General features: G+C 40.6%; 1 pseudogene; it reads left to right on the forward strand.

Annotated features, from left to right (window-relative positions):
* The first annotated feature begins 522 nt into the window (after positions 1-522).
* LOC124099192 (mediator of RNA polymerase II transcription subunit 13-like) lies at positions 523-6,177 on the forward strand (annotated as a pseudogene).
* The last annotated feature ends 5,393 nt before the right edge of the window (positions 6,178-11,570 follow it).

Genomic DNA, 11,570 nt, shown 5'->3' on the forward strand with positions numbered 1-11,570 from the left:
AATATTGTGAGGTAGACTGAAGAACTTCACTCAGGGATACCATTGGAAAAGTTCATTGTCCAGGTAGAACATTGCTTTTACATTGGAGTTAAAGAAATTTTTCATTCTTAGAAAACACAGGATGCATAAAGTACAATGTTACCGCAATAGAATAATTTACTTTGATTTATCTTTGTCTACGAGGCCAACAAGTTATTTTCCCTATTTTGAAGAACTATATGTTTGCCTGACTGTATCTTTACAAATTTAAGGATTTCCGTTTTGGTTTTCGAATAGCATACTATTTGCTTGTAGGAGATAATTGTGTCATTTTAAAAGAAATGGTATATAGCATCACAAAAATGTGAAGTAAAAAAATTTAAAATGTCACAGTAGAATGTCATACTAATTGGGCAATTACATCCTTTAAACATCTATATTATGTCTCTGGGAGGCTAATTGCTATTTCTCTTACAGTGAATGGATGTAGTAATTACAAATTTGAAGACTTTGTTATTCATATTTATTTTGTGTGTATACAATATGTGGATAATATACTTACTTGGTAGGGTGAAGGACCCAAGTAACTGGGGGATGCCTCTGACCCCTCCCACCTCTCCATAGCAGGCTATCACAGGAGTGGAGATATACAGAGTGCTACCAGTCATCTGGGTTCCCAAGACCAGGGGATGGTAACTATGCACAGTCCAAAGAGATTGGAGAAGATTCCTTCAAAACTCCACAATCATATGGTTCATCGAATCTGGAAGGAATGCATCCTCAACAGAACCCAGTCCAAGAGGAGCCAAATGTCAACTCCAGCCCTTGAAGAAGAGCCTGCTAACAACCCTGCTACCTGGGATTTTGTGGATCCAACCCAAAAGAGTCAGCTATTCTTGTTCCAGGCATAAACTTTTAAAACAGTGTGCAGTAGGACCCAGTTGACCTCCCACAATGTCTCAACCAGGGTTCAGTGCAGGACCATTATCATCTTCATCTTTACCACCTCCTGCTTCTTCTTAGCACAAAATAAAAGAAAGACAAGGAAAAGGAGATAAGTTGCAAAAGAGATCCATGATACCATTTCATCATATGCCCTCTGTGGCTGAAGAGTTATGCATGAAACAGGATACTCCAGGACAAAAGATAGGGTTGGCATGGATGGACTCCTCCTTAGAGGTGTCTATCAGTTGAAAGTATGATAAGCAAATGTTTGTGCCTTCCAGAAATACAAGCAAGCAAATTATTCTGAATTCTATGGATTCACCTCATTCCCCTATTTCCCCTCTGCCACCAACACTCAGCCCTCAGCCATGAGGTTAGGAAACAAAAAGTTTGGACCCACCATCTGTCCCTGTGAATCCAGCCCTTTATGGAAATGGGCTAGAACTTCAGCCCATTTATCTACATTAGATTACAGAATTGTCCTTGGAGGCCAAAGACTGTCTCTAATGGCAGAGATCAGCAAGATAGCCTTATATTGTGGGATTAAGCCCTCAAACCCAGAGTAATCAGATAAATCATGGAATAGTTTTCATCTCCCAGCCAGCGATGATGCTGAGTTCAGGCCTCCAGAGCTCCAGGGTGAAAGATGTGATTCAAAAATGGAGGTGAACTCAGAGAGCAATGCATTGCAAAGACTCTTTGCATAACCTAACAAATAGTTTAAAATCTGGCAAGTCAAGCAGCCCCAGATGCAGTCACTCCATTTCCTTGACCCCTTGCCTCTGTCACAGCAACCTGGAGACAGTTTGGGACAAGTCAATGACCCATATAACTTTGAAGATGGCAACATAAAATACATCTTCACAGCAAATAAGAAATGCAAACAAGGGACAGATAAGGATTCCCTGAAAAAAAAATAAGTCAGAGGATGGATTTGGTTCCAAGGATGTCACCACACCAGGTCATTCCACACCAGTGCCTGATGGGAAAAATGCCATGTCTATTTTCAGTTCTGCTACTAAAACAGATGTCTGGCTGGATAATGCAGCTGGCAGAGCTGGCTCCAATAGCCTTATGCAGGTGACAGAGTTGTCACCTTCCCTGCATGACTTAGACAACATCTTTGATCATTCTGATGATGATGAACTTGGGGCTGTATCACCTGCACTGCAATCATCAAAAATGCCTATGGTTGGAATGGAAGATCAACCTCTTGGGAAGGATGGAAGAACTGATGTTCCATACCCACCAACAGTTGCAGACTTTCAAAGGATGTTCTCCACTCCTCCATCTTTGGAACAGCATCCTTCGTTTTCTTCTGTGATGGATCATAAAGATGGGATCAGTTCAGAGACAGTTTCAGCATTAGGCATGATGGAGAGTCCTATGGTCAGTATAGTTTCAACACACCTCACAGAATTCAAAATGGAAGTAGAAGATGGATTAGGAAGTCCCAAACCTGAGGAAATAAAGGACTTTTCATATGTGCACAGAGTTCCACCCTTCCAGCCTTTTGTGGGATCTTCCATGTTTGCTCCACTGAAGATGTTGCAGACCCATTGCCTGCTACCTCTGAAAGGACCTGATGTCTGTCTGTTTTGGCCTTCGTGGGCAATTTCTCCTAAAATTGAACAACTGCCCATGCCCCCTGCAGCCACTTTCATTAGGGATGGCTACACTAATGTGCTTAGTGTTGGGAGCCTAGAAGATCCAGATTATCTGAAAACACCACAGATGAACATGCTGAAGATGCTGAGCAGCACTGCCCCAGCCAGCAATGTGGGGCAGGAGTCCTCCCATCTCCAGCGACCCCTCAATTTTCTGTCCCCACACCACGAACCCCCAGAACCACAAGAACTCCCAGAGTTGGGGGTACTGCCAGTGGTCAAGGGTCTGTAAATATTACAGCACTGATCAGGGGTCACCAGCCTCTACCCCCTCTACCACATGGGCCTTAACTTTGTGGAGCCTGCCACCATGCAGCCAATTGCTGAGGCCTACAGTCTTTGTGTAACCCTGATTCTCTCAGATTCTGTGATTAATATCTTTAAAGACAGAAACTTTGACTGCTGTTGCACCTGTGCCTACAACATGAACATCAAAGAGGCAGATGTTGGCCTCTACATCCCCGATTCTTCCAATGAGGACCAGTACATCTGCACCTGTGGATTTAATGTGATTATGAACCACAAACTTGGCTACAATTCGGGACTCTTCCTTGAAGATGAGTTGGATATTTTGGGGAAGAATTCTCATATTGGTCAGGCTGCAGAGAGGTGTTTAATGATGTGTCAGACCAAGTTTCTTCCTCAGATGGAGTGAGACAGAAAATCCCAGGAAACACCCATATGCCTTCTTCTCCTTCAGAATTGACATACACAATCTTTTGCTTCTCTGAGTTTCCTGGACTATATTTCCTCTAGCAGTCACCAATCTCTTCCCTGTATAAGCTGGAGTTATGACCAGGTACAGGCAGACAACAATGATTACTGGACAGAGTTCTTTAATGCACTAGAGGAGGAATGGCAGTATGTGGATAATCCCACTGGTGGGAAAGTGGATGAAGCTCTGGTGAGAAGTGCCACTGTTCACTCTTGGCCTCATAGCAATGTGCTAGACATCAGCATGTTCTCCTCTCAGGATGTGGTCCACATGCTGTTGTCTCTGCAGCCCTTTCTCCAAGATGTCATCCAAAAGAAGCACACAGGAAGGACCTTGGAGAATATCCAGCACATGCAGGGAACACTCACCTGGCAGCAATTCCATGAGATGATGGGACGTGGAACCTACAGTTCAGAAGAATCCCCTGAACTGTTACCCATCCCTACCCTGCTAGTAGGCTATGACAAGGACCTCCTGACCATCTTTCCATTCTCCTTGCCCTTTTGGGAAAGGCTGTTGTTGGACCCATGTGGGGCCACCGTGAAGTTGCCTATATTGTGGTGTGTCCAGAAAATTAGGCCTTGCTCAAAGGAGCCAAAACTTTCTTCAGGGACTTGAGTGCTGTATATAAGATGTGTAGGCTTGGGCAGCACAAGCTCATCTGCAAAGTGCTATGTGATGGCATCATGCATATGGGAAAGACCGTGGCACAGAAGCTGACAGATAAGCTTGTGAGCAAATGGTTTAACCAGCCTTGGAGCAGTGAGGACAATGACAATAATTCCAGACTCAGACTTTATGCACAAGTTTGCCACCATCAACTAGCACCTAATTTAGCCACTCTGCAGCTGGACAGCAGCCTATTGATACTAACTAAATACCAGACCCCACCAGCAGCAACACAGGGACAAGCTCCACCTGGGAATGCTAGGCCTTTAGCTTCAAATTCAGGATCAGCAGTTCCCCCAGCTAGCAGTGCATTCAATCTCACCTCTACTGGTGGTTCTACAAACTCCACAACAAGTAGTTCCACATACGGTTCCTCTGTGCCCCCAGTCTCATCATCTGCTTCTGCTCTGGGTATTAACCAGATGAGCACTACTTCTTCCTCAGGACTCAGTGGTAGTGTTAGAGGGCAGAACCCCAGTGTTGGGGGCAGTGCCACTGACAGAACACAAGGGAACATGGGCTGTTGTGGAAACACTGATCTTGGGCAGAATTTCTCCCAGCCCATGCAAGATGGACAAGAAAGTGTTACAGAAAGGGAGAGAATCAGAATTCCCACAGAGCCTGACTATGCAGACAGCCAAGCCTATCCTCCTGCTGTTGTCATTTACTTGGTGGTCCCATTCACCTACACTGCAGAGGAAGACTCCACTTCTGGAAACTTCTGGCTCTTGAGTTTGATGTGCTGCTGCACAGAAATGCTGGATAATTTATCTGAGCGTATGAGAAATTCTTTCTTTCTCCAGATTGTGCCTTGCCAGTACATGCTTCAGACAGTGAAGAATAAACAAGTTTTCCACAATCAATACTTGAAGTCCATGGCATTTTCCATGTACTGCCAGTGCAGGTGACCTCTGCCCACACAGATCCACATTAAATCCCTCACAGGATTTGGACCTGCAGCCAGCATTGAGATGACTCTTAAGAACCCTGAGCAGCCCAGTCCAATCCATCTTTACTCCCCTCCTTTTCTATTGTGCCCAATCAAAGACAAATCAAAGCAGAAAGAGCTTGGACAGAAATTTGGTGAGGCCAGCCAGAAGTACAACGTGCTCTTCGTGGACTATTGTCTATCCCATGAAAAGCACTGGCTCTTGGCTTCCTGCACTGACCTCCATGGGGAGTTATTAGAGACTTGCAGTGTGAATACTGCTTTACCAAATAGGTCACAGAAGAGTAAAATATCTGCACAAAGATTGGACTGCAGAAACTGTGGGAAGGTGCATAGGCATTGTGCAAATGATATCACTGCCCTGGAGAGTTGTGATTGGAACACTTGAGCATCTTGGCAATGGGTAGCTTAAAGTTTGGAGTATCATCCTTGGAGAATGTTCACTACAATCAGCAAACAGCTCAAGGATGTGTGCTGGATATGTGGAGCCCCCCATGGAGTTCCAGGGGTCCTTTGTAGTGATGCCAGATGCTGTCACAATGGGCTCTGTTTGGGGCCGAAATACTGCACTGAACCTGTAGTCTTATCAGCTGTACACCCCTCAAGATGCATCTTGTACATCCTAGTGTTATCAGCATCATCAACCATACAGGTGGCTCAGCAAACTATCCCAATGAGTATAGGTTCAGCCCTAACAATGATGATGTTTGTTGACCTTCCATTTCCAGATGATATGGACAATGACATTGGCATATTAATGACTGGGAACCTCCATTCCTCTCCCAACTCCTCCCCAGTTCTCTCCTCAGACTCTCCTTCTGGAATTGATGTGGGCTCTCACTTCCAGCACAGTCTGAGCCAGGGCAAGTGTCTTCTCTCAAGAGAGGCACCAGAGGGGCTCAAGCAGCAGCCCTTGGCCCTTGGGTATTTTGTGTCAACTGTCAAAGCTGAGAATCTCTCCCAGTGGTTTTTGGTCATCATGTCCCCAGACTCAGAACCAGTGCCCTCTCTTCCTAAAGGCTTCACTTCATCACCACATCTCTGTAGCACAGTCGGATGAACTTCTCCCTACCAGGAATTCTCAATGGGTTCCACACCCTCTGGACTCCAAGACCACATCTGATGTTTTAAGGTTTGTTTTGGAGCAGTACAATGCACTGTCCTAGCTCACATGCAATCCAGCCACCCAGGACCATACTTCCTGCCTTCCTGTCAACTTGTGGTGCTCACTCAGTTGTACAGAAAAAGAGTGAAAAAAATCTGGGAGATCATGCCTAGAACGTCATGTGTTCATGATCACACAGCAGTAGATCTTGTTAAGAACACACTGGGTTTTAGGAGTTCTGCCATGCTCAATGCGGCCCGCATTGTGTGAAGGATGACAGTTTCATACCAAGGCAGTTGGGCTCTGTCCAGAGCCGTGGAGACAAGTACCTTAACTAGTTTTATATAGCCATAATGGAAATATATTTTCTAGTGACTTCTTATCAAAAGCCAGTGTTCTCCTCTCATTAGAGCAAAAGGGACTGATGTCCATACCACAGTGGAAAGCATTTGCTCATAAAATCAATTATAAATATGGTGAATATTTTCTGGACCATAGGAATATTATTTCAAAGAACAATTACAACTTAACCATTAAATTAGTACTTGAAGTTGAACCTTCATGGTGGGATTTTTTTTTCTTAAATGCCTTTTTAAAACATTAATGGCTAATGTAAGTATTTTATGACTCCTCTTTCCAGGCACAGAGGGTTGTATTTGAGACCTTGTTTCTAACCCTTGTGTTGCTGTGTGTTTCTGTCTGAGGGTGGTAGTGGGCATGGACTGGTCTCCTGGAGCCACTTTGACAAGAGCTTGAGCTCTTTTCATTTGTGGAGAGAATCATGCAGATTTTAAAAGTTCTTCCAGGAGAGTTCCACGTCCCGGTTATTGACAAAAAAAAAAAAAAAAAGGAAAAAATGTAATAATTGATATGATTTTATAAAAGTATTTTTCTTGAAATAATTTAACATTTAAAGAATTATATGTAAAAAGTTATGTTAGGGGAATGTGAAAGCAGAGAAATAATTTGTAAATGAATAATTTTGTTCTCTGTGCCACCAATTGAAGGGGGGAGGGGTAGACTTTCACAGTGTATAGGTTAAAAAAATCTGGTATATCAAACCATTTGTATCTGATGTGTACAGTGTAAAATTGACTAAGAATATTGCAATGCTGTTTTTTCTTAATCAGAAAGGAAAATTCTCAAGGCCTTTTGAAGAGCATAAGATGATGAAGATTTTAAACTTGTATAAAATTTTCTTGGTTAGAAGACACATTTTAAAGTAGATATTTGTAATCATTTACTACTTTGGGGTTGCTTTTTTCCCAGAATTTTTCAGAACTTTGATTTTTTTAATGGGCTGTTATTAATGCAGGGGCTTTTTTTTCCTGCTGAGAATTCCCCAATTCTCAGCAGGAAAAAAAAAAACTGACAAAAAATTTTAAACGGCAGCAAAGGGTAGTTTTCATCTGGTGTCTTTTAATTATGTAAGTTTTTTAAGTTAAAAAATGGTGACATATTTTTACATTTTTGTGCAAAAATAAATGAATTTCAACAGATTTTTAAAAAATCTTATTATGTACTTCTGTGTGAAAAAGTCTGTATAATATTTCCCTTAAATATGCACTATTTTACTTGTGATTTTTTTTACTGAATTAATATGAAATGTACAAGCCCTGGATTTGCTACAGAGTGAAAAGTTATTTTATTTTATTTTATTTTTTAATTTTTGAAATTCTCTAGAAATCAGAACTCTTAACCATGGTTTGAACTAAAAAGGGACAGTGGGGAGGGGAGAAGGATGGGATTGTCCAGCATGCTTGTATGTATATTTTAGAAACTTTTTTAAATGTAAAAGCTGTACATTTATGGGAAGTTCAGAATTTCTTTTGTTTTCTTTTTTCCTTAAAGCATTTTGCAGTGAGCTTCTTTCATATATAGCAAACAATTTGAAAGACTACAAAAATATGTGAAGTTCATTTAAAAAAAGAACTATAGTATAGAGCTGGTACAGTACACTAAAAGACTTTGATAAAAAAGAAACAATAATAAAAGGCCTTCATTTTAAATATCATTCATATATAACTTGTGAATGAGAGCTATATACAGTTACACACTTTTTTAGAGGAACCAATTATTGAATTACTGAAAAAAATTATAGGAGATAAATACATGGTTAGGTCAGGGATAGACATGCAAATTTTGTTGGAGTATCATAAGTATAACAGAGAAATTTAGATGCAAAAGTAGGTAGAATGATTAGGGAGATATAGTGACTGACTAATTTTAAATAAGCAAAAGAAAAAATTGAGCTTTTTATTGTAAAAATAGGGATGACTCTAAGCTAAAAATTTGGAAATGGGGTAAGATCAAGATTGAAAATTTAGCTCTATTTGGTGGAAAGAAGGGGAAAACAGAGGAAGTTTTATGTTAGAATTTTTGAAAATTGTGGTATGAAGGGGAATACAGAGACAAAAATAGGATGTGGAGGTATACAATTAATTCTTTTATATTTTTGGTACCAGGGATTGAACTCAGCAGACTCAACCACTGAGCCATATCCCTAGCCCTATTTTGTATTTTATTTAGAGGCACTGAGTTGTAATTTATCTAGAGGCACTAAGTTGCTTATGGCCTTGCCATTGCTGAGGCTGGCTTTGAACTCACAATTCTCCTGCCTTAGTGTCCTGAGCCACTGGGATTGCAGGCATAATCCTCCACACTTGGCAAGAATTAATTCTAAAGAAATAAATCCTACAATGAGAGGTTGGGGAAAAGCAAAAGAAACAGCAAAATAGATAAAGAAAAATTAGTGCAGCCAGTAGACCAAGGGACCATGAGTGAGGATTCAGGTTCATCATGTCCTTTACCAGAATGTCAAGGCCTCACACCAAAATAACAGTTCCCCCCTCTATAAATCCTACTAATGAAAACAGAGTAAAATATGTGTTCCATTTTTCTCATTTTCCAACTCTGCTCACAATAACTCCTAACACAGTCTAGAAGTTTTAAGTATAAGAATATTATATTATGACTGCATAGATCATGGGTTCTGGATTTTGCTCTTATTACTAAAGAGTCACAATATGCCTTGAAAATAAATAAGATGTAACAATATTGTTTTGCAGAAACACCTTTTGCTCAAACCTAGTTCATCTGCCAATCTAATTCAAGTACCTACATTATCTACTAGCCAGGAAAGATCAAACCATAATATATTGTCTAAAGAGAAAAACTAAAACTTTTTCCTCTCTGTCCCATTGACTTGTTTCTCTTTTTACAAAGTTTCCATATTAAGAATATATTTCCCATTGAATCTCTCTATTGAGGATATCTACAGGCATGGGCAGTGGGGAAAGTGCTAGAAAAGGTATATTAATATCCTTCTATACAAAAGTATTTAAAAATACTAATGCTCTGCCATGCCAGGGGTCCCATAGTTTGTGATGGAATTTCTGATAAGCACTTGATTATGAATAATTTTACTGGCATTAATTAGATACTGTGCTGGAAAAGATGATAGAAGACTCGGATTGAAATTGCAGATATAATCCAACACTATTTAGGTGACCTTATTAAGTTACTCAGATACTTTGAACTTCAACTAAGACAAGATAAAACAGAATCTAACCCTATGACCTCTGATTTGAGAGTTGGCTTTGATACCTGACTCTCTCAACTGCAAGATCTCTGGGACTCAGTGTTCTCATCGATATATCTATATATAAGTTATTTAACTTCTCTTTATTTTATTGTTCAAGTAAGGCTTTAATTGTACCTACTTAAAGGACTACAGGAACATGATCATTTTTGTTTGGAAATACCTTCTTCACCTCACTGCTTAGCTCTCCCCAGCTTGAGATCCTTGTACTGTGAACAGTCATATCTCACCCCCTAGGAAGAATTAGCACCTTCACAGTCAAGAGTGAAGATAAAAAATGAGAACAATGTGATTCTGGGCACCACAGCAGATGGTTTAGCAATGTCTTGAGTTTCAGTGGCACAAAATAAGGAACATGGTAGTGTTTTAGTTGGTGGCATTCACAGGATAGTGCATATGTTATCTTAGAGAAAGATACCCCATCACTCAGCACTGGGGGACTATTCCTGGGTAACTTTCATCCTTTTGCAGTGTCATGGAATTATTCATGGTCCTGTGACTCTAACTTCTTCTTTTTCATTCTCCCATTTTATCTGCCATCTCAACCCCTACCTGGGACAGAGAGATCCTGATAGGACACCAGAGCCCTCATTACTGCCTCATAAACCTCACATAAGACACACTGAGCCCCTCCCCACTTATAAACCAGGTGAGAAGGAAGTTCAACATCATCATAGTTATATGACAGCAAGTGGGGAGGAACTAAGTGACACCTGGAAGAACAAAGAGAAGGTAGTAGAATTAAAGGTAGATAAGGAAGTTTCAGGACAAAGGAATAGCATGGGCAAAGGCCAAAAGGGACATTAGAGTAGGGTCCAGAGTGTCTCAGGCTGGTACTGAGCAGGAGAGAGGTGGGGAGCTAGTGTACTCTTGTGCTGAAGAGACTTTGAAGCTCCTCCAGAGTAGATATCTTCTGAGCAAGACACCTCCAAGTATATAAGATAGCCCCATTGGTTGACCTAGTACCTCTCACCTTATGTCACTAAAGCCCATAGCAGGAGTGCCCAGAAAATATACGAAGAAGCACCACCATCTTCAGTATATCTATGTCTTTGAGCAGAGTGCAGACTTGAGATGATTCTTGGTGGAGGTCTTTACTTTACTATTGGCATGACAGCTTCATGCAGTGCTGTGAGGGTTCACAGCTGAGGATCTAAAATCCTGGAGGCTAGAATCATGAGAAGCCAGTCTATCCCAGTAATAAAGGGGGTCAGGAAGGGCCAAGGCACAGGGTGGGATTCTGTGTGGTGGGATTCTGGGCACTCCTTGGCTCTTGGGTCTCTCATCTGTCACAGGGACACATAAGACTAGGGTTTATCCTTAAATATTAACTATTAAAGGCAACTATATAAATAAATATCTGAACTAATAATCTGTATAAGTAGACCATAATAAAATAAGTGTAATTTAATGTAAACCAGGTGAGAAGGAAGTTCAACATCATCATGGTTATATGACAGCAAGTGGGGAGGGTCTAAGTGCCACCTGGAAGAATAAAGAGAAGGTGGTAGAGTCAAAAGTAGAGAAGGAAGTTTCAGGACATAGTATATATAGTACAATTAACAAAAAAATTATTTTAAATCTCATAAGTTCAAATCTAGTTACAAGTAATAACTAGAATAAAAATATTCTAGGAGAAAGGTAACACTTAACATGAAACTACCGGAGCAGAAATGCATAACTAGAGTAGATAAAACACTTTAAATATATTTTGTGGAATTGTGAATTCACATACTAGAAAATAATAAACAAAACCATTTAAACAGAATATCAAATTTGGCAAGTAATAAAAAAAATCAGTAGTTTTTAAACCAAGGCAGAAAAATTCAATAGTTTACCCTTTCCTTCTTATACAAACTGCTCTGAGGTAGAGTAAAATAAATTTTGTTGGGACTGGAGTTGTGGCTCAGTGGTGGAGTGCTCACCTATCATGCACAGGG

The sequence above is a fragment of the Marmota monax genome, unplaced genomic scaffold (assembly GCF_021218885.2).
Source record: "Marmota monax isolate L192 unplaced genomic scaffold, Marmota_monax_Labrador192_F-V1.1 WCK01_AAM20220418_F8-fsc01297, whole genome shotgun sequence".
NCBI lineage: Eukaryota > Metazoa > Chordata > Mammalia > Rodentia > Sciuridae > Marmota > Marmota monax.